The following is a 23,828-nucleotide window of genomic DNA, read 5'->3' as shown; positions in this document are numbered from 1 at the left end:
TACCCATGGAGCAGTGCTGATTTGTTTCTGCAGGCATCCTTGATGCCAGGAGACATAATGACACTTTGCTACCTTGAATGCAACAGTTGGAATACTGTGAAAACTCTGGACATATCTGACATCTAACAAAGAAGCTGTTTGATTTATACTTTATTATTCATGCAAGCTCTCGCAGTTAGTCACAACACGCTCAAAAAAACATCTGCCATTATTATGTAACACTTTATTATATATAAATATATCGACTACCTTGATGTTACATGTTTTATCTCAATCAGAAGATTAAAGTGCTTTACAAGGATGCCTCACAATCACACACCGTTGTCAGCATGCTGTCATGCAAGGACCAGTTGTAATTTTCTTGTCTGACAGGAATTTGAACCAAGGATTCTAAGGACTCAAGCCCACCGGTTTAACCTCGAGAGCACCAAGTCATTGCAACTCCCAAAAACATAATTGATTTAAATGGTTTTACTCCCTGTTGTAACAAGAATAGACATAAGTTATATATATACAGTATATCAGCACGGTGGCTTAGTGTTTAACACTGATGCCTCATGGCAGGAAGGTTTTAGCTGTTCCTAGGACTGCACTCTTCCAGACAGAGTCCTCTGATGTTGTGCCTGGAATCTGCTGGAGCCACTGTCCCAATTTGGGGGTTTCAGCCCCTAGTGCTCCTATTTCCACTGGGACCACTTTGGACTTTACCTTCTACATCTGCTCCAGTTGCTCCTTCAGCCCTGGGTTATTCTCTATTTTCTTGTACTTCTTTCTGATCTTGCTGTCAGCTGGTACTGTCACATCAATAAAAAATGCGGTTTTGATTCCCTTGTCAACCATCACCATGTCTAGTTGGTTGGCGGGCAGCTGCTTGTCTCACTGGAATCTGAGGTCCCACAGAACCTTAGGGCCCCTTCAGACATAGTATGAATAAGTACAAATCAGGGTGAATCATGGCAGAACAGCTCATATGAGCAAACCACAAAAAACATCAACCCGAAGGGCAGTCATGCAGGATCCCGCTGTGACGGAATCGTGCATGTGATGGTGTCGTGTGAGCAGGAACACAGTGTGAGCAGCTGGGATGTGGTGCACCACATCGTGCCGCTGATGTGGAGAAAAATAAAATATAATCCAGCTGTATAATTAGTAAGTATCACTGGGTCGATATAAATAATAAATAAAAGTGGACGCAATACAGAACCCTGTGGTTAAATAAACCTAGTTAAATAAAAAAATAAATGCCACTCACGGGATTCGAACCTGTAATTTACAAAAGCTGTGATTACCAGACGGAAACTTTACCACTGTGCTACAATCACTGTCTTATAACAGGAGCATGAAATGGCTAAAATCAACAAGCAGATAAACATATTTTTGAAAAAAGAGAAAAAAGTACTGTGATAACTGACCAAATTGTGTTTGTTACTGCATATTTCTGCTGATACGTGATGGAAAGTGGTATATTTGTCACACTGCTGGCTTGTCATATGGTCCTGCAGCATGCCACTCACAAGACATACGTGTCATGTCTTTCAGACATGACGTTCAGATCACCTGCTGCATGTCCACATGAACTGATGGTCCATTTCTGCAAGCCATCGCAATAGCAATATATGTTTTTATGTATTTCCACATGAGGACAGCAAGCAGACCCACGTGCATCACAGTGGACAGTTGTTCGTCCATGTCCATCTATACACTGTATGTGTTCTCCAGCTGGGACATCCAGAACCACAGATCTCTGCAGCCATTCTTGTCGGCAGCCACATCCCTGTCAGTTCAGCGCACACACCATCGTGTCACTGTGTCTATGTTATGTGAGCTGTCAGTGAGTCTGTGGTCAGCAGCCGGTGCCTCCCCAAGTTGTGTGTTCTCTGATTTGCCTGTCCGACCTCCATGTGATCATGTCTGTGTAGCATATACAGTATGTCAGCATTTTATGCAATTGTGCTCCCCCCAGCACACCACATGTGTTGGGGGAGTGGGGGGGGGGGGGATTGTGACACATGCGCACACATGTGATACACATGCAGACCACATGTGAGTTGCTTTTGCACAGCCACACTCGTGGGGGCACTTAGACAAATTTCACCGACAGCTTGACAGTGATCCTCTGCTGACTGTTTTCATGCTAATAGTGTGAATGGCCTCACATTTTCTAAGTGCCAAGCGAGCAGTGTTAGATGCGCATGTGTGTCATCTGGAATTTGGCTGACACCTGCCGTGAGAGCGATTGATTGGGCTATCACAGGGCACCCTCTGTCTTTCAGCTGCTGATATGCGCAAATAGTTGTAGCAACAGGTGTATGAGGCGTTGGAGGCACCTACGATTTTACAAGTATTGCATACGATTCCTGCTTCATTCCTGCTTTAGTGTACACTGTTCCAGCGTGCATCCTGCTACTATGTGCTAGACTGTATCTGGGGCACATTTGCACAGCCTGCCACTTGGGTCCTGTTACCTGTGGTAGACTCCTGCCTCTATGGATGTGGTGCTTAGGCCTTGTTCTTGTGCTGCCATGTTCAGGGCCTCTGTGCTGTCCTTTAGGCCAGCCATTTCTAGCCATTGGTAGGTCTTCTTGATGTCAGTCACTTCCTCTATCTGTCTATGGTACATCCCATGAAGGGGCTTGGTCTTCCATGATATCTCCACCTACTGTTCCTTATCACCACCTGTCTTCACCTGCTTGGGGCATTATTGTAGCAGCTGATCTTTTGGGGCCATCTCTCTGATGTATTCATGGATGCTCCTGATTTGTGGCTCTGACATTCACTACTCCTCTCCCCCTTACCTCCCTCCACATTTACATCCATTATGGACATGCATGTCATGGTAATTTTGGGCATTTAATTATGTCAACAATTCGACTTAAAAAAATTGAGTGCATAAATTGGATCTACCCCAATCCACACAGGGTCAAAATTATACATACAAACTCAAATATACAAATCACTTAAATCTTTTAATCAGTGGTGCTGAAGGTTCTAGTGTCTTTTAATGTGACAAGGCCTTTTAACTCCTTGTTCATGACCCTGATAGACTACAACTGGACATTTCTCTTTGCCAGAATAAAAATGACTTATTTGACAGCACTCATTGGACTGACCAATACTCAGAACAATGGGAACATCCATGAAACTCAGTGAAGATCTAAGAAAGACCTGTAGCTTTATACAAGTTGGGAAGGTCTCCTGGAGCCATTGTTAAGGGTCCCTTCACACATAGTATGAATAAATACAAATCAGGGTGAATCATAGTGGAACATCTCATATGAGAGAACCACAAAAACATTGGGCCGACAGGCAGGCGTGAATGATGCCGCTGCGACAGTTTTGTGCATGTGGGAACACAGTGCGAGCAGCTGCACAATGTGGTTACACATCACACAGCTGCTGTGGAAAAACAGAATACATGCTGCATTGGTTTTGTGCATGCGGGAACACAGTGGGAGCAGCTGCAGCATTTGTAACCACACTGTGCAGCTGCTGTGGAAAAAAAAATTACATCCCACCCACGGGATTCGGACATGACATTTCCAAAAGCTCTGATTGCCAGCACCTCATTTTATAGAATCCCTCTCATCAAGCGGACAATACAAGTATGCGTCATCTGTTCCTCTATAGATGACCCATGGTCACAGACGTACAGTCATAAAATGACATGAATGAGAAGCAGGGTGCTCTTATCATGTCCACATCTGCTGGTGGTGTGTTCAGCCAGCCCTATGTGCGTTTCGGGCCGGACACACGGCTTGTGCATGGCGCGGCGCAGGACTGACACCACGTCATGTGGAACAGAGCTCACATGGGTGACATAACCATCAGGTCACCTGCTGCGTGTTATGATCTGACTGTCCGTTTCACCTGGGGTAGCCTGTCAATGTGCGCAGCATGCGTGTGCTTGCTGCAGCCCATTGCAACAGCAATATATGTTTTTATGTATATCCACGTGAGGAAACCAAGCAGACACAGGCGCGTCACAGTGGGCAGTTGTTAGTTCATGTCCGTCCAAACATGGTCCATGTTCTCCAGCTGGGACGTCCAGAACCACAGTTCCTGTTGGTGGACACAGCCCCTGTCAGTTCAGCGCACACACCAATGTGTCACTGTTTCTGTTTGCAAAGCCACACTCGTGGAAGCACTTATACAAATTTCACATCCAGCTCGAAAGTCATCATCTGCTGACTGTTTTCGTGATGATGGCACGAATGGCCACACATTTTCTAAGTGCCAAGCAAGTGGTGTTAGATGTTCATGTGTGTCAGCTGGAATTTGGCTGACACCTGCCGCTGGTGTGCACAGATAGTTGTAGCAACAGGTGTACGAGGCAATGGATGCAGCTACAATTTTACATGTATTGCATACGATTCCTGCTTCATTTGCAACTCCTGCACAATTTGAATACATTTGTACTTTGTGTGAAGGGGACCTAAACAACTACAGACTCCAAGACCATTTATTCAAAGAATCACATGTAAGTACAAGTTACTTGGATGTGTGACCACTTTGTCAAGGTCTGGAAGAAGACCCATAAATACATAACAGAGAACAGAGAAGTTTCAGAAGAGGCCGGCATGAGGAGTTTATGCGGACATTCCACTGTTAAAGGAGATTTTGTAATAAAAGAACGTGCGGACGAATTTGCCGAGTCGGGTCCGTGACGACGCCCCAAATCTGTTCGCGCCACCACAGGAAAAACACCTCAGTGTTGAAAACCATTTGTAAAATTCAGGCGGCTTTTGATGGCTTTCAACAAGTGAGTATCTGAGAAATTGTTTAACAGCTGGGCATGTTCCAACTTGTCCGTTAAGGTTTCCAATGGAGGTGTTTTTCCTGTGGCTACTCCCCGCGGTCGGGTCCGGCCCGACATGTGAATCTGCCTGCACGTTCTTTCATTACAAAATCTCCTTTAACAGTGGAATGTCTGGATATACTCCCGATCCCGAATTCTTCTGAAAGTTCTCTGTTATCTCACGACGTCTTGGGTCCACAGAGCCTGAAATTAGGAACTTTTCAGCTTGAAACAGCGAGACGACGCCGCCTCAGAGCGCAGATCGCCGTCAGGCACCGTGGGCCATCCTTACGGCGACAGTAAAACTCCAAAATCTCTCATCAGCCGTTAAAATTTTCACCGAAAACCAGCTGAATTTATCGAATGGTGTCCACTCAGTTGTGCCTCACAGGTTTTGAAAAAAATTTTTTTCAAACAAAGCAGCAGTCTCTGAGCCATTCCTAAACAATGAAAAAAAATCGACGAGAGGGTGGGCCACTCCTCACTCAAAGACTGCCCACAGGCGAATGACGTAACAGACAGGCGTGAAAAAACTCTCACATGCCCACGAGGGTTCAAGCATGTCTGATGTAATCACACGTGATTCAAATCCATATCGTTTTTGAAAAAAATTATAAGATCCTTTACTTTTCTCACAGACCTTGTATATATACACTCAACAAAAATATAAACGCAACACTTTTGGTTTTGCTCCCATTTTGTATGAGATGAACTCAAAGATCTAAAACTTTTTCCACATACACACATATCACCATTTCCCTCAAATATTGTTCACAAACCAGTCTAAATCTGTGATAGTGAGCACTTCTGTGCCATATCAAGATGCTGATTAGACACCATGATTAGTGCACAGGTGTGCCTTAGACTGCCCACAATAAAAGGCCACTCTGAAAGGTGCAGTTTTATCACACAGCACAATGCCACAGATGTCGCAAGATTTGAGGGAGCGTGCAATTGGCATGCTGACAGCAGGAATGCCAACCAGAGCTGTTGCTCGTGTATTGAATGTTCATTTCTCTACCATAAGCCGTCTCCAAAGGCGTTTCAGAGAATTTGGCAGTACATCCAACCAGCCTCACAACCACAGACCACGTGTAACCACACCAGCCCAGGACCTCCACATCCAGCATGTTCACCTCCAAGATCATCTGAGACCAGCCACTCGGACAGCTGCTGAAACAATCGGTTTGCATAACCAAAGAATTTCTGCACAAACTGTCAGAAACCGTCTCAGGGAAGCTCATCTGCATGCTCGTCGTCCTCATCGGGGTCTCGACCTGACTCCAGTTCGTTGTCGTAACTGACTTGAGTGGGCAAATGCTCACATTTGCTGGCGTTTGACACGTTGGAGAGGTGTTCTCTTCACGGATGAATCCCAGTTCACACTGTTCAGGGCAGATGGCAGACAGCATGTGTGGCGTCGTGTGGGTGAGCGGTTTTCTGATGTCAATGTTGTGGATCGAGTGGCCCATGATGGCGGTATGGTTATGGTATGGGCAGGCGTCTGTTATGGATGAAGAACACAGGTGCATTTTATTGATGGCATTTTGAATGCACAGAGATACCGTGATGAGATCCTGAGGCCCATTGTTGTGCCAATCCAAGAACATCACCTCATGTTGCAGCAGGATAATGCACGGCCCCATGTTGCAAGGATCTGTACACAATTCTTGGAAGCTGAAAATGTCCCAATTCTTGCATGGCCGGCATACTCACCGGACATGTCACCCATTGAGCATGTTTGGGATGCTCTGGACCGGCGTATATGACAGCGTGTACCAGTTCCTGCCAGTATCCAGCAACTTCGCACAGCCATTGAAGAGGAGTGGACCAACATTCCACAGTCCACAATTGACAACCTGATCAACTCCCTGCAAAGGAGATGTGTTGCACTGCATGAGGCAAATGGTGGTCACACCAGATACTGACTGGTATACCCCCCCAATAAAGCAAAACTGCACCTTTCAGAGTGGCCTTTTATTGTGGACAGTCTAACCTGTGCACTAATCATGGTGTCTAATCAGCATCTTGGTATGGCACACCTGTGAGGTGGGATGGATTATCTCAGCAAAGGGGAAGTGCTCACTATCACAGATTTCGACTGGTTTGTGAACAATATTTGAGGGAAATGGTGATATTGTGTATGTGGAAAAAGTTTTAGATCTTTGAGTTCATCTCATACAAAATGGGAGCAAAACCAAAAGTGTTGTGTTTATATTTTTGTTGAGTGTGTGTGTGTGTATATATATATATATATATATATATATATATATATATATATATATATATATATATATATATATATATATATATATATATACTGAATTTGTCAGTATTTCAGTCTTGTTTGTTTACCATTTATTAAAAGGTGATAATTATGTAATATTCATAAATACATAAATATAATTACAAAGATAACAAAGATTGTGGCCACAAGTAACCTTAAATATATATTGTGCCTTCTGTAGAAATTTCTGCCATTCAAAAGAAAATGAGACTGCACTGACTCTGCTTGTTTCAATCATCTCATTATTGAGTGATCAGTGGTACACGTCTTCATGTTGTCATGTCCTGCATTGCCTTTTTTAAAGTTTGTTGTATTTGCATTTTAATGAAAATGTTACAGTACCACAACCTTCAGCACAGCACTGTGTTTTTGTAAGTTGTCACAGTTATATTTTATAAAGTTCCTGCAGACGAAAGAAGATCAGTCAAACAACAACACCCTCCTTGAATATTGTCTCTTAATTACTGTTCTGCCCGTTAGGGGGTTGATTCATCTCAGCATTGCTCTAATGCGAAATGTTCTCCTGCAGTTTAATGCACCATTAAGGATTAAATAACATACCTACTGGCTGTGTAACACTGTGTCTATAAGACAGACTGATATAATTTTCATTAATGAAAGCCATCTTTAATCGAAATCTCCATTCGTCATTTCAGGGACAATCAGTCCTGGCAGCACATAAAACGGGCAATGACATAAGCAGAGGTTTGAAATTATTACATAATTAGGCATTAAAGAACTGATATATTCTGCTCTTGATTCTTTGGACAGTACATTCAGTATTTCTATCACATTTTTCTGTTAAATGACACATTTTTGTTCTTGCAAAGCACAGATAAGGCTAATTGGACAGTTGAGAGTCTCATGAATTGATGGCATGGCTTGAGTTGCTTTTCATTTAAAACGTGGCATGAATTGAAAAACATCCCTCTGAAGGTTCTCTGAGTTCATTGTAACCTTCAGTAGACTTCAAAACATTCGCTTTTGTTCAGCTTCTCGTAGTTTGAGTCTGTGCAGCATTCAGGAACTGTTCAGTGCGCTTTACTCAGAAATATTATGCAAAAATACAGATGCAATCTTAAAATTGCATTTTTTTTACAAAAAACAAACAAACACTAGCACACATGAAAGTGCTATCTCAGTCACAATATGAATATCTTCAGAAATTAATGCATATGAACAAATTCATTAAAAAGTGTCTTGAAGCTCTTTTAGTTCTGGAGGTGTTCTTACTGCATTGACATATTTCTGCTCTTTCCCAAGGTTTTCAATGGGATTTAGGTCAGGACTCTTTGCTGCCCCATTTATCCTTTTTCCTTTCCTTTTCAACCATTATTTTGTGCTGCTGAATGTGTCCTTTGGATAGTTCTTTTGCTAAAAGACCAAAGACCTTCACCTCAAACCTGCCTTTTTGACACTTGGTAAGAGATGTTGCTTGAAAATGCCTTGGTAATCTTCTGATTCTGTTGTTTGATTAATACAATGTCTCAACAAAAACAGGCAACAAAATAGCCCCACAGCATTCTCAGCACTGTTTCATCAACCTTAAAAAATGATTGCAGTGCACTCCAAGAGCCCTACTTTGGGTTAATCTTAATTTTCCCTGAAAGCTTAGGAAAATATTACGTTTTCCATTTTGCACCTTTGTTTCAGGAGCGTAATCATCCTTGACCTTTGTCCATGGAACCTGACTTGGTTTAACTTTGAGGCGGAGGGTATGGGTTGAAACCACCAGTCCTGTTTGTCTGTAGGTCAGACTGGAGCTTATTGTATTTCTTGCACAGTGTTTTTCCACAATCTACACCAGCCATTGCAACCAAACTCACTGAGTTTACCACTAAGTCCTGGAAACGTCTTCATAGTTTTGTTGACTGTTACATTCCACACATTTGCTTGCGCTTCACAGTACCGTGTCATTATACGACTACTGTCTTTTGGAAGAACAGATTAGGGGTTTGAACCATGTTCCAGATATACAGTGAGGAAAATAAGTATTTGAACACCCTGCAATTTTGCAAGTTCTCCGACTTAGAAATCATCGAGGGGACTGAAATTTTCATCTTAGGTGCATGTCCACTGTGAGAGACATAATCTAAAAAAATATCCGGAAATCACAATGTATGACTTCTTAAATCATTTATTTGTATGTTACTGCTGCAAATAAGTATTTCAACACCTGTGAAAATCAATGTTAATATTTGGTACAGTAGCCTTTGTTTGCAATTAAAGAGATCAAACATTTCCTGTAGTTCTTGACCAAGTTTTCACACACTGCAGCAGGGTCCACTCCTCCATACAGATCTTCTCTAGATCTTTCAGGTTTGGAGTTTCCGCTCCCTCCAAAGATTTTCTATTGAGTTCAGGTCTGGAGACTGGCCCGGCCAGTCCAGGACCTTGAAATGCTTCTTATGGAGCTCCTCCTTAGTTGTCCTGGCTGTGTGTTTGGGGTCATTGTCATGCTGGAAGACCCAGCCATGACCCATCTTCAATGCTCTTACTGAGGGAAGGAGGTTATTTGCCAAAATCTCGGAATACATGACCCCATCCATCCTCCCTTTAATACGGTGCAGGCATCCGGTCCCCTTTGCAGAAGAGCACACCCAGAGTATGATGTTTCCACCCCCATGCTTCACGGTTGGGATGGTTTTCTTGGGGTTGTTCTCATCCTCTAAACATGGTAAGTGGAATTGATTCCAAAAAACTCTATTCTGGTCTCATCTGACCACATGACCTTCTCCCATGCCTCCTCTGGATCATCCAGATGGTCACTGGTGAACTTCAAACGGGCCTGGACATGTGCTGGCTTGAGCAGGAGGACCTTGCTGCCCTGCATGATTTTAAACCATGACAGCATCATGTGTTACTAATGTAATCTTTGTGACTGTGGTCCCAGCTCTCTTCAGGTCATTGACCAGGTCCTCCTGTGTAGTTCTGAGCTTTCTCAGAATCATCCTTACCCCACAAAGTGAGATCTTGCATGGAATCCCAGACCGAGGGAGATTGACAGTCATCTTGTGTTTCTTCCACTTTCTAATAAATGATCATAACAGGTGTTGTCTTTTACCAAGCTGCTTGCCTGTTGTCCTGTAGTCCATCCCAGCCTTGTGCAGGTCTACAGTTTTGTCCCTGGTGTCCTTGGACAGCTCTTTGGTCTTGGCTGTGGTGGACAGGTTGGAGTGTGATTGATTGAGTGTGTGAACAGGTGTCTTTTATACAGGTAACGAGTTCAAACAGGTGCAATTAATACAGGTAAAGAGTGCAGAATAAGAGGACTTCTTAAAGAAAAATTAACAGGTCTGTGTGAGCCAGAATTCTTGCTGGTTGGTAGGTGTTCAAATACTTATTTGCAGCAGTGACATACAAATAAATTATTAAAAAAAAATCATATATTGTGATTTCTGGATTTTTATTTATTTATTTATTTTTTAGATTATGTCTCTCACAGTGGATATGCACCTAAGATGAAAATTTCAGACCCCTCCATGATTTCTAAGTGGGAGAACTTGCAAAACCGCAGGGTGTTCAAATACTAATTTTCCTCACTGTATATAGTAAAGGTCCCCAGGCTAGACTCCCCAGCCTACCTTAAAGAAACATATAACTACAGGCTCAGAAGGGTTAACAGGGTCCACATCAGTTGTTGTGGAACCAGGGCATGGATGAGAAATGAGCTACTTGAACAAGACATACATGGACAAGGACACAGTGACAAGGTTCTGGAGTGGCCATCCCAGTCTCCTGACCTCAGTATCATTGAGCCACTCTGGAGAGATCTCAAATGTGCAGTTCAGACAGCCCACGAATTTACAGGAACTGGAGGCTTTTTACCAAGTAGAAGGGGCAGCTTTACCATCAGAGAAAATAAAGAGCCTCATCCGCAACTACCACAAAAGACTCCAAGCTGTCATTGATGTTAAAGGGGGCAATACATTGTATTAAGAACTGGGGTATGTAATCTTTTGATCAGGGTCATTTGGTTAGTTTCTGCTGTCATTATGATTTTAAAAGAGTAAATACAGTTGTTTGACAATAAAAGGCTTACACAACCACTAACCATGAGTGGAAAAAAATGTGTTATCATTCATATTCTCTGAAAAATGGCCATAAAATCAAATATTCTGCCAGGGTATGTAAATGTATGAGCACAACTATATATATACAATCAGCATTTTCATTTGACACACCAACCAGATGGATCACCTTGGCTTAGGTGAAGTCACTGATTTTGACACATCTATCAAAAAAATCAAGAAAAACAATATATATATATATATATATATATATATATATATATATATATATATATATATATATATATATATATATATATACACACACACATACACACGCGTATATAATGTTTTCAATCCAATCAAAGGAAAAATTGTAATATGCAATGTAAAATTTTGAGATGCCACAACATGATCTTTATCTTCATCTTCTTCATTTTCATCTTCTTCTCAATTACCTATGCTTTTTATGACAGCCTGATGGTCAGTGCAGTTGCTTCCATAATACAAGAATCCTGGTTCAAGACCACACCTGCCCATTCTCCATGTCATGTGGAGTTGCATTTGGGATAGAATTTGTGCCAAATCAACATGAAGATCCATATCTGATCTGCTGTAGGGACCTGAGCTGGACAAAACTGAAAAACTTACACCCCCGTCACACATAGCCGAAATCAGGCAAAATGACATTGGAATGATTAATGCACATCCGAAAAGTGTCAGATTTCAGTTTCAAAATGTTCTGACAGCCATCTGCGGACGTCCACACAGTTGGTCAAACACGGGCGGCGGCCCTGAGTGTGATGCACATATTCAAAACCCTCCAGGCACCACTGAGATGGGACACCTATCCGACGGCAATCTATGTGCATTCTGATCGCAATTTACATATTCTTATGGCGGCAAAATGGGATCTGAAACAATTTGAGTGCATACGAGGTAACCTTGAGATGGATCTGGCACGGTATGCCTGTCAGTATGACCTCTGCCATGTCTAATAATGTCCACCACCCCCTCCAGACGCACGCTGCTGCAAATCTGAACAGGCTGTTAAATCCACCATAGACCTTACAGTATAGATATTTGTCCATTCCTTCCCATGGTCTCCATCATAACTGTATATTACACAGGCAGCTGCGCTTCTCCGTGGTGTGCAGTAACGTGTCATTGCATGTGTCAGGCCGGATGCATTCTTACATCTTTTCCTCCCAAACTGCGTCAGATTATGGCAATATTTGCCATGTCGGGCATGGTTCTGACACATTCTTGCTATGTGTGATGAGAGCTTTACTTTTTTCCAATTAGCTTAATATTATACATTTACCTAGTTTCACATGCAGTTAGCTACTTAAGTAATATTTATTTTAGTTTTCAAATTATATTCTTTTCACTGTTTGCACTCACCTCAAAGCAACAATGGTGTATTTTCGGTTCCATAAAAGCCCAGTTCCTTTCTGTGTAGAGTTTACATATTTTTGTGTCTGTATGGATATGCCGTGGGAACTCTCCCACCATCAAAAAAATGTAAATTAGGTTCAGTCTCAGAGCAAAAGCAAGTTTGGCACTGCAGTTATTCTGAAAACAATTACTCAATTTGAAAAGAGTTCAACTTGAACTGGCTTTACATGGTGCCTCCTGAATTCCTGGTCAACCATTTTCAAGGCTGTAACTCAGCAAGTAATATAATGAATGAAAAACTGCTTTTAAAGAATACATTACTCAGATTTGCCGAGCATTAGAGAAAGGAGTTTAATGTGTTGATTTAATCTCTAGTACCCTGAATTTAAAGTACAGCTGCAACTATGTTGTACTCCAGGCTGTTTTTTGTAAAAATTCACCATGTTTCTCTTTAGCGATAAGAGCACAGTGTATCTTGGAAGAAATGGAAAACCTAAACCAGAATCTTTATCTCTGTACATAGCGGATAAACTTGACCTTCCTCTGTGTGTTATCAAACTCCACTGAGCAAGACCATATTTCCTGTCCATGTGAACATTCACTCAGCGGCGTTCTGTGAAACGAGAGGTACTGTATGACCTGAACCTCACATCTCAACAAATGTTCCTGTTGCACTCAACATCTTGCCAACAATAAATATTTTAAATTACTTTTAAATTTTAAAGTACTTGCTCTTTGAAAATAAACAAATAATTAAATATGTTGCATTTGTTACTGGACACAGTAGCCCCCCCCCAAAAAAATTTATATATATATATATATATATATAGCAAGAATGTCAGCAGCACCATGCACACAAATAACAGCTTTATTAAAGTTTACTTTGCACTCATCAAAACATAATGGAAAAAGACATGTTTAATGACTTGCATTGCATTATCAAAAATATTGATGATGACAGTGTGCAGTTGTGGCCAGATTGCACCTCTGAATTTTAAGTTGAGAATTAAAATGTACTCAGAAATGAATGTAAATGATCCAATCTTGAACAAATAAAATATTTAATAAGCTCTTCAAAGTTACTGAACAACAACCAAAATGGGGGGAGGGTGGTGTAGTACGTCCAGAAATATTCACAGCATCGTTGTGAAAGTGTAGTGACACGGACCCACAACAGGGGGCGCAAATGAACGGCCAATAGATGAGCCAAAAAGTAACAATTTAATGTTGTGAAACGTGCACAACGAATATACAGACAATCTCAGAATATAATTACAGTCAAATCACAAAGGTGACGTGTGGGCAGGCTCGAGGATAGAAGACGTCTGTCCTGAGATGAACCGGAACCACACGATTTCCTCCGCCACCGAACCCAGAGAATACTGGAGCCTCCAAGTCCCGAATTCCCAGGTGATCACCGTCCCCGACTGTCGGATCTGGTACTGCTGGCGAGAACAAAGACAGTCAAGTGTGGGTGTGTGTGTACACCCAGTAACAACAGCGGTGGGAATGCCACCTCCACCTCTCACTCAATATGCTGATGTGTTTGCAGTGATCCCTCAGAGAAAAAGAGTGCCGTCCTGCACTCACTCAGCTTCCACAAAACAAGGGACCGGTACGCCTGCAAACACTCACAATGTACAGATTACAGATAACCACAAAAAGGCTGAGGATATTACCTACAATGAAGTACGATATCTCGGCAACGAGGTGGAGATGACGTCTGGTCTTTATGGAGTGTGATGATGAAGAATGTGTGACAGCTGTCAGGAATTAATGAGTGACAGCTGTCACTCCCGGCTGTGTCCGTGGCGGCAGCACCCTCTCATGCCTGAAGCCCGCACTTCAGGCAGAGCGCCTTTTGGTGGTGGGCCAGCAGTACCTCTTCTGGCGGCCCACACAACAAGCATTTTATGTTAAAGCCTTATTCTAAAATGGAGTAAATACATTTTTTTCCCTTCAAAATTCTACCCACAACACCCCATAATGACATGAAAAAGGTTGTTTTTTTTTAATTATTGCAAATTTATTAAAAATAATAAACTAAGAAATCACATGTACCTTAGTATTCACAATGTTTGCTCAGTACTTTGTTGATACACATTTGCCAGTAACTACAGCCTCAGTTCTTCTTGAATATGATGCCACAACCTTGGTGCACCTATCTTTGAACAGTTTTGCCCATTCCACTTTGAAGCACCTCTCAAGCTGCATCGAGGCGACGGTCATATTCAGTGCTGGGATCTTGCCCAGGTCACATGCAAACACCTGGAACAATGAACCTTGACTTCGTTTGTCCTCTAACTTTTATTCCTGTGCCTAAGCCACTCCCATGTGGGTGGTCTTTAGCCTGTCTTGAATCAGTGTCTATGCGGGTTGGCTGCAAAGTGAGGTGAAATAGGCAGGCGTCTATTCTCGTTGCATTCAAGGTTGTTATGTAAAAATCTTATAGTGTGTGTACATCTGCAATATAGTGTAGTGTCACACAATAAAACAGAATGCTCCATCATGCTGATTCTTTTCCAAATAGACATGAATAAGTATTCATGATTGATAAAACCAAAGTTGGTTTTATCAATTAAACATCCATAAAAAGATCAGATGGTTTTATCAGTTAGACAGTTGTAAAATATTAGATAGTTTTTCCAAATACAAGGACATTTTGTGCATCTGTCATTTTGAAAAGCAGTTAGGTTAAGATCAGATAGTTACATATTAGTTACATTAGTTACATTATTTTGGATGTGCATCAGCCATTATGGAACAGTCTTACAACCAGGTGGGCTACCATGTACCTTTTACTAAGGAGTACTCTACCGTACAGGCCTGATCGGTGGATTGCTGCAGAGATATTTGTCCTTCTGGAACGGTCTCCTTTCTCTGTGGAGGAATGCTGGAGCTCTGACAGAGTGACCATCAGGTTCTTGTTCACCTCCTTGACTAAGGCCCTTCTCCTCAGATCCTTTCATTTAGATGAACACCTAGCTCTAGGAAGAGTCCTGGTGGATCTGAACTTCTTCCATTTACGGATGATGGAGGCCACATTGCTCACTGGGACCTTCAAAGCAGCAGAAATGTTTCTGTACCCTTCCCCAGATTTGTGCCTCGAGGCAGTCCTGTCTCTGACAATTCCTGTGGGACCCTATATGTAGGGAGGTGTGTGTCTTTCCAAATCATGTCCAATCAACCGAATTTACCCCAGGTGGACTTCAGTTAAGCTGTAGAAACATCTCAAGGATGATGAGTGGAAACAGGATGCAACTGAGCTCAGTTTTGAGCTTCATGTAAAACGTTGTGAATACTTATGTACACGTGTGTTTTTTTTTAAATAAATTTGCAAAAAATCTAAAAAAAAAAAAAAAAAAATTTCACATTGTCCTTATGGCAAATTAATTTAACATAATTAATTTTATTTAATTCATTTCATTTACTTACACATCTGTGATGGCACCATCAATGCTGAAAGGTACATCCAGGTTTTGGAGCAACACATGCTGCCATCCAAGCATCGTCTTTTTCAGGGACATCCCTGCTTATTTCAGCAAGACAATGCCAAACCACATTCTGCATGTCTTACAACAGCGTGGCTTCGTAGTAAAAGAGTGCAGGTACTAGATTGACCTGCCTGCAGTCCAGACCTGTCACCCCTTGAAAATGTGTGGCACATTATGAAGTGCAAAATACAACAACAGAGACCCCGGACTGTTGAACAACTGAAGTCGTACATCAAACAAGAATGGGAAAGAATTCCACCTACAAAGCTTCAACAATTAGTGTCCTCAGTTCCCAAATGCTTATTGAGTGTTATTCGAAGGAAAGGTGATGTAACACAATGGTAAACATGCCACTGTCCAAGCTTTTTTGAAACGTGTTGCAGGCATCCATTTCAAAATGAGCAAATATTTGCATAAAAACAATAAAGTTTATCAGTTTGAACTTCATCATCTAGATGTGATGAAGATGAGTTGCCGAAGTTCAAACTGTAGATCAGAATGCGGAAGAAAGGGGATTTAAATGACTTTGAACATGGCATAGTTGTTGGTGTCAGGCAGGCTGGTCTGAGTATTTCAGAAACTGCTGATCTACTGAGATTTTCATGCACAACCATCTCTAGGGTTTACAGACAATGGTCAGAAAAGAGAAGATAGAGAGTGAGCGGCAGTTGTGTGGACAAAAATGCCTTGGTGATGTCGGAGGCCAGAGGAGAATGGGCAGACTAGTTGAATGGGCGACTGCATGATGCCGTGATGTCAATATGGACCAACATCTCTGAGGTCTGTTTACAACACCTTGTTAAATCTATGCCATGAAGAATGAATGCAGTTCAGAAGGCAAAAGGGGGTCCAACCCAGTACTAGCAAGGTGTACCTAATAAAGTGGCCGGTGAGTGTATATAATGCTTATAAATAACTATGAAATGTGGGGTGACTTGATTTTTACAAACATAATTAACTGTAGATGATAAAACTACATTTTTTTTGCTGGTCTCCTTCAGTTGGCAAAATATGGACTGGAGTTTATATAATCACATTTTTACAGCAAATAAAGAAATGACCAACAGCAGTATATTTATTATCTTTTTAAGTATTATATGTAATTAATTAAACCTTGTTTAGTTTCTTCAGTTAAAGCTGCAATGTGTGTTGGGAAAGTGTAGGAACACGGACCCACAACAGGGGGCGCAAATGAACGGACAATGGAGGAAGTCAAATAACAGCACTTTAATCAATCAATCAATCAATTTTTTTATATAGCGCCAAATCACAACAAACAGTTGCCCCAAGGCGCTTTATATTGTAAGGCAAGGCCATACAATAATTATGTAAAACCCCAACGGTCAAAACGACCCCCTGTGAGCAAGCACTTGGCTACAGTGGGAAGGAAAAAAGACATGCTGTGGAGGGGAGCAGAGATCGATCACTAATGATTAAATGCAGAGTGGTGCATACAGAGCAAAAAGAGAAAGAAACAGTGCATCATGGGAACCCCCCAGCAGTCTACGTCTATAGCAGCATAACTAAGGGATGGTTCAGGGTCACCTGATCCAGCCCTAACTATAAGCTTTAGCAAAAAGGAAAGTTTTAAGCCTAATCTTAAAAGTAGAGAGGGTGTCTGTCTCCCTAATCTGAATTGGGAGCTGGTTCCACAGGAGAGGAGCCTGAAAGCTGAAGGCTCTGCCTCCCATTCTACTCTTACAAACCCTAGGAACTACAAGTAAGCCTGCAGTCTGAGAGCGAAGCATTCTATTGGGGTGATATGGTACTACGAGGTCCCTAAGATAAGATGGGACCTGATTATTCAAAACCTTATAAGTAAGAAGAAGAATTTTAAATTCTATTCTAGAATTAACAGGAAGCCAATGAAGAGAGGCCAATATGGGTGAGATATGCTCTCTCCTTCTAGTCCCCGTCAGTACTCTAGCTGCAGCATTTTGAATTAACTGAAGGCTTTTAGGGAACTTTTAGGACAACCTGATAATAATGAATTACAATAGTCCAGCCTAGAGGAAATAAATGCATGAATTAGTTTTTCAGCATCACTCTGAGACAAGACCTTTCTGATTTTAGAGATATTGCGTAAATGCAAAAAAGCAGTCCTACATATTTGTTTAATATGCGCTTTGAATGACATATCCTGATCAAAAATGACTCCAAGATTTCTCACAGTATTACTAGAGGTCAGGGTAATGCCATCCACAGTAAGGATCTGGTTAGACACCATGTTTCTAAGATTTGTGGGGCCAAGTACAATAACTTCAGTTTTATCTGAGTTTAAAAGCAGGAAATTAGAGGTCATCCATGTCTTTATGTCTGTAAGACAATCCTGCAGTTCAGCTAATTGGTGTGTGTCCTCTGGCTTCATGGATAGATAAAGCTGGGTATCATCTGCGTAACAATGAAAATTTAAGCAATACCGTCTAATAATACTGCCTAAGGGAAGCATGTATAAAGTGAATAAAATTGGTCCTAGCACAGAACCTTGTGGAACTCCATAATTAACTTTAGTCTGTGAAGAAGATTCCCCATTTACATGAACAAACCACCGCAGCGCAGTGCCTTTAATACCTATGGCATGCTCTAATCTCTGTAATAAAATTTTATGGTCAACAGTATCAAAAGCAGCACTGAGGTCTAACAGAACAAGCACAGAGATGAGTCCACTGTCCGAGGCCATAAGAAGATCATTTGTAACCTTCACTAATGCTGTTTCTGTACTATGATGAATTCTAAAACCTGACTGAAACTCTTCAAATAGACCATTCCTCTGCAGATGACCAGTTAGCTGTTTTACAACTACCCTTTCAAGAATTTTTGAGAGAAAAGGAAGGTTGGAGATTGGCCTATAATTAGCTAAGATAGCTGGGTCAAGTGATGGCTTTTTAAGTAATGGTTTAATTACTGCCACCTTAAAAGCCTGTGGTACATAGCCAACTAACAAAGATAGATTGATCATATTTAAGATCGAAGCATTAAATAATGGTAGGGCTTCCTTGAGCAGCCTGGTAGGAATGGGGTCTAATAAACATGTTGATGGTTTGGATGAAGTAACTAATGAAAATAACTCAGACAGAACAATCGGAGAGAAAGAGTCTAACCAAATACCGGCATCACTGAAAGCAGCCAAAGATAACGATACGTCTTTGGGATGATTATGAGTAATTTTTTCTCTAATAGTTAAAATTTTGTTAGCAAAGAAAGTCATGAAGTCATTACTAGTTAAAGTTAATGGGATACTCAGCTCAATAGAGCTCTGACTCTTTGTCAGCCTGGCTACAGTGCTGAAAAGAAACCTGGGGTTGTTCTTATTTTCTTCAATTAGTGATGAGTAGAAAGATGTCCTAGCTTTACGGAGGGCTTTTTTATAGAGCAACAGACTCTTTTTCCAGGCTAAGTGAAGATCTTCTAAATTAGTGAGACGCCATTTCCTCTCCAACTTACGGGTTATCTGCTTTAAGCTACAAGTTTGTGAGTTATACCACGGAGTCAGGCACTTCTGATTTAAAGCTCTCTTTTTTAGAGGAGCTACAGCATCCAAAGTTGTCTTCAATGAGGATGTAAAACTATTGACGAGATACTCTATCTCACTTACAGAGTTTAGATAGCTACTCTGCACTGTGTTGGTATATGGCATTAGAGAACATAAAGAAGGAATCATATCCTTAAACCTAGTTACAGCGCTTTCTGAAAGACTTCTAGTGTAATGAAACTTATTCCCCACTGCTGGGTAGTCCATCAGAGTAAATGTAAATGTTATTAAGAAATGATCAGACAGAAGGGAGTTTTCAGGGAATACTGTTAAGTCTTCTATTTCCATACCATAAGTCAGAACAAGATCTAAGATATGATTAAAGTGGTGGGTGGACTCATTTACTTTTTGAGCAAAGCCAATAGAGTCTAATAATAGATTAAATGCAGTGTTGAGGCTGTCATTCTCAGCATCTGTGTGGATGTTAAAATTGCCCACTATAATTATCTTATCTGAGCTAAGCACTAAGTCAGACAAAAGGTCTGAAAATTCACAGAGAAACTCACAGTAACGACCAGGTGGACGATAGATAATAACAAATAAAACTGGTTTTTGGGACTTCCAATTTGGATGGACAAGACTAAGAGTCAAGCTTTCAAATGAATTAAAGCTCTGTCTGGGTTTTTGATTAATTAATAAGCTGGAATGGAAGATTGCTGCTAATCCTCCGCCCCGGCCCGTGCTACGAGCATTCTGACAGTTAGTGTGACTCGGGGGTGTTGACTCATTTAAACTAACATATTCATCCTGCTGTAACCAGGTTTCTGTAAGGCAGAATAAATCAATATGTTGATCAATTATTATATCATTTACCAACAGGGACTTAGAAGAGAGAGACCTAATGTTTAATGTTTAATGTTTAATGTTGTGAATAAGCACAACAAACACAACGGATCACAACAATAGACAAAGAAGTCAATTCACAAGAATGTGTCACGTGGGCAGGCTCGAAGATAAGAGACGTCTGTCCAAAGCAGAACCGGAACCACACGATTTCCTCCGCCACCGAACCCCGGGAATACTGGAGCCGCCAAGTCCCGAACTCCCAGGTGGCCACTGCCTCCGCGTGTCGGATCTGGTACTGCTGGCGAGGAACAAAAACAGTTAAATGTGGGTGCATTTGCACCCAGCAATCCGTATGGCGGGAAAACCAGCTCCACCTCTCGTTGGAAGAATGTCTGCTATTAAACGCACAAAAGTAATAAAGGGTTACTGTCAAAAAGACAACACAATCAGCTGAGTACGGTACCTTCTAGGTAGAGCGATATCTCGGCAAAGAGGTGGAGATGTCGTCCTGCTGATATACCACTGCTGATCAGATGAATGGTGACAGCTGTTGTAGGTGATAAGTGACAGCTGTCACCCCGGCTGCTCCTGTGAGGCGGCAGCGCCCTCTGGTGCCTGGAGCCCGCACTCCAGACAGGGCGCCCTCTGGTGGTGGTGGGCCAGCAGTACCTCCTCTTCAGCGGCCCACACAACAGGACCCCCCCCCTCAACGGGCGCATCCTGGCGCCCAACCAGGCTTGTCCGGGTGGCGGCGGGAGAAATCGGCCAGGAGGGCCGGGTCCAGGATGAAGCTCCTCTTCACCCAGGAGCGTTCTTTGGGTCCGTACCCCTCCCAGTCCACCAAATACTGGAAGCCCCGGCCCATCCTACGGACATCCAAGAGCCGGCGCACTGTCCAAGCCGGCTCGCCATCGATGATCCGGGCAGGAGGCGGCGCCGGACCCGGAGCACAGAGGGGTGAGGTGTGACGCGGCTTTATCCGGGACACATGGAAAACAGGATGGATCCGCAGTGAGGCCGGAAGCTGAAGCCTCACTGCGGCTGGACTGATGACCTTAAGGATTTTGAAGGGGCCGATGTAACGGTCCTGTAGTTTGGGGGAGTCCACTTTCAGGGGAATGTCCTTTTTGGACAACCACACCTCCTGCCCTGGCCGATACGCAGGGGCCGGGGTCCGCCGACGGTCTGCATGGGCTTTTGCCCTCGTCCGGCCTTTAGCAAAGCAGAACGGGCGGCGCCCCACACCCGACGGCACTTCCGCAGGTGGGCCTGGACCGAGGGCACACCGACCTCTCCCTCAACCACCGGAAACAATGGGGGCTGATACCCCAGACACACCTCAAAAGGGGAGAGGCCGGTGGCTGAAGACACCTGGCTGTTATGGGCATACTCGATCCAGGCCAAATGGGTACTCCAGGCCGCCGGGTGCGCGGCCGTCACGCAGTGCAAGGCCTGTTCTACCTCCTGATTTACCCGTTCTGCTTGCCCGTTGGTCTGAGGATGATACCCGGACGAGAGACTCACCGTGGCCCCCAGTTCCCGGCAGAAGCTCCTCCAGACTTGCGAGGAGAACTGGGGACCGCGATCGGAGACGATGTCTGTTGGAATCCCATGCAGCCGGACGACGTGGTGGACCAGGAGGTCCGCTGTCTCCTGGGCAGTCGGGAGCTTCGGGAGGGCCACGAAGTGGGCCGCCTTGGAGAATCGGTCCACTATCGTGAGGATGGTGGTGTTGCCCTGGGACGGCGGGAGGCCCGTGACAAAATCCAGGCCGATGTAGGACCAGGGGCGATGAGGCACAGGCAGCGGCTGGAGCAGTCCCGATGCCCTGCGGTGGTCAGCCTTGCCCCTGGCACAGGTGGTGCAGGCCTGGATATAATCCCGGACGTCGGCCTCCACGGACGCCCACCAGAAGCGCTGCCGGACAACTGCCGCGGTCCTACGCACCCCTGGATGACAGGAGAACTTGGAGCCGTGACAGAAGTTCAGGACTGCAGCCCTGGCCTCTGGTGGGACATAAAGTCTGTTCTTCGGCCCAGTTCTGGGATCCGGGCTCCGTGCCAGGGCCTCCTGGACGGTTTTCTCTACGTCCCAGGTGAGGGTGGCCACGATAGCGGACTCCGGGATGATAGGTTCCGGTGGATCCGACAACTCCGTTTTGACTTCGTCTTCATGCACCCTGGACAAGGCATCCGATCTCTGCTTTTTGGTCCCGGGACGGTAGGTGATCCGGAAGTCAAAACGGCCGAAGAACAGTGACCAGCGGGCTTGCCTGGGGTTCAGCCGCTTGGCGGTCCTGATATACTCCAGGTTCCGGTGGTCAGTGAAAACCGTGAATGGCACGGACGTTCCCTCCAACAGATGTCTCCACTCTTCAAGAGCCTCTTTCACCGCAAGGAGTTCTCGATTGCCGACGTCATAGTTCCGTTCGGCCGGGGTCAACCTGCGGGAAAAATAGGCACACGGGTGAAGGACCTTATCGGCCTTTCCGCTCTGAGATAGCACGGCTCCTATCCCTGAGTCCGAGGTGTCCACTTCAACCACAAACTGGCGACTAGGATCGGGCTGCACCAGAACAGGTGCAGACGAGAAGCGCCGTTTCAACTCCTTGAACGTGGCATCGCACCGATCCGACCAGGTGAAGGGAACTTTTGGAGAGGTCAGGGCTGTCAGGGGGCTAACTACCCGACTGTAGTCCTTAATGAACCTCCTGTAGAAATTCGCAAAGCCGAGGAACTGTTGCAGCTTCCTATGGCTGGTGGGTTGGGGCCAGTCTCTCACCGCCGCAACCTTGGCCGGATCAGGAGCAACGGAGTTGGGGGAGATGATAAACCCCAGGAAGGACAAAGAGGTGCGGTGAAACTCACACTTCTCGCCCTTCACAAACAGCCGGTTCTCCAACAACCGCTGCAGGACCTGACGTACATGCCGGACATGAGTCTCAGGATCCGGAGAAAAGATGACTATATCGTCTAGATATATACGAAGACGAATCGATGCAGGAAATCCCGCAAGACATCATTAACTAATGCTTGGAACGTCGCAGGGGCGTTTGTGAGGCCGAACGGCATGACCAGGTACTCAAAGTGACCTAAGGGGGTGTTAAATGCCGTCTTCCACTCGTCTCCCTTCCGGATCTGAACCAGGTGATACGCATTTCTAAGATCTAGCTTAGTGAATATCTGGGCTCCATGCAGGGGTGTGAACACTGAATCCAACAAGGGCAACGGGTATCGATTACGAACCGTGATTTCGTTCAGCCCCCTATAATCAATGCATGGACGAAGTCCGCCGTCTTTTTTACCCACAAAAAAGAAACCTGCACCCATCGGGGAGGTGGAATTCCGGATCAACCCGGCGGCTAAAGAGTCCCGGATGAAGGTCTCCATTGATTCGCGCTCAGGTCGTGAGAGGTTGTACAGCCTGCTGGACCGGAACTCAACGCCTGGAACCAAATCAATGGCACAATCGTACGGACGGTGGGGGGGAAGGGTGAGCGCCAGATCCTTACTGAACACATCCACAA

The sequence above is a fragment of the Thalassophryne amazonica genome, chromosome 16, assembly GCF_902500255.1.
Source record: "Thalassophryne amazonica chromosome 16, fThaAma1.1, whole genome shotgun sequence".
Classification (NCBI taxonomy): domain Eukaryota; kingdom Metazoa; phylum Chordata; class Actinopteri; order Batrachoidiformes; family Batrachoididae; genus Thalassophryne; species Thalassophryne amazonica.
This window is presented reverse-complemented; position numbering follows the sequence as displayed.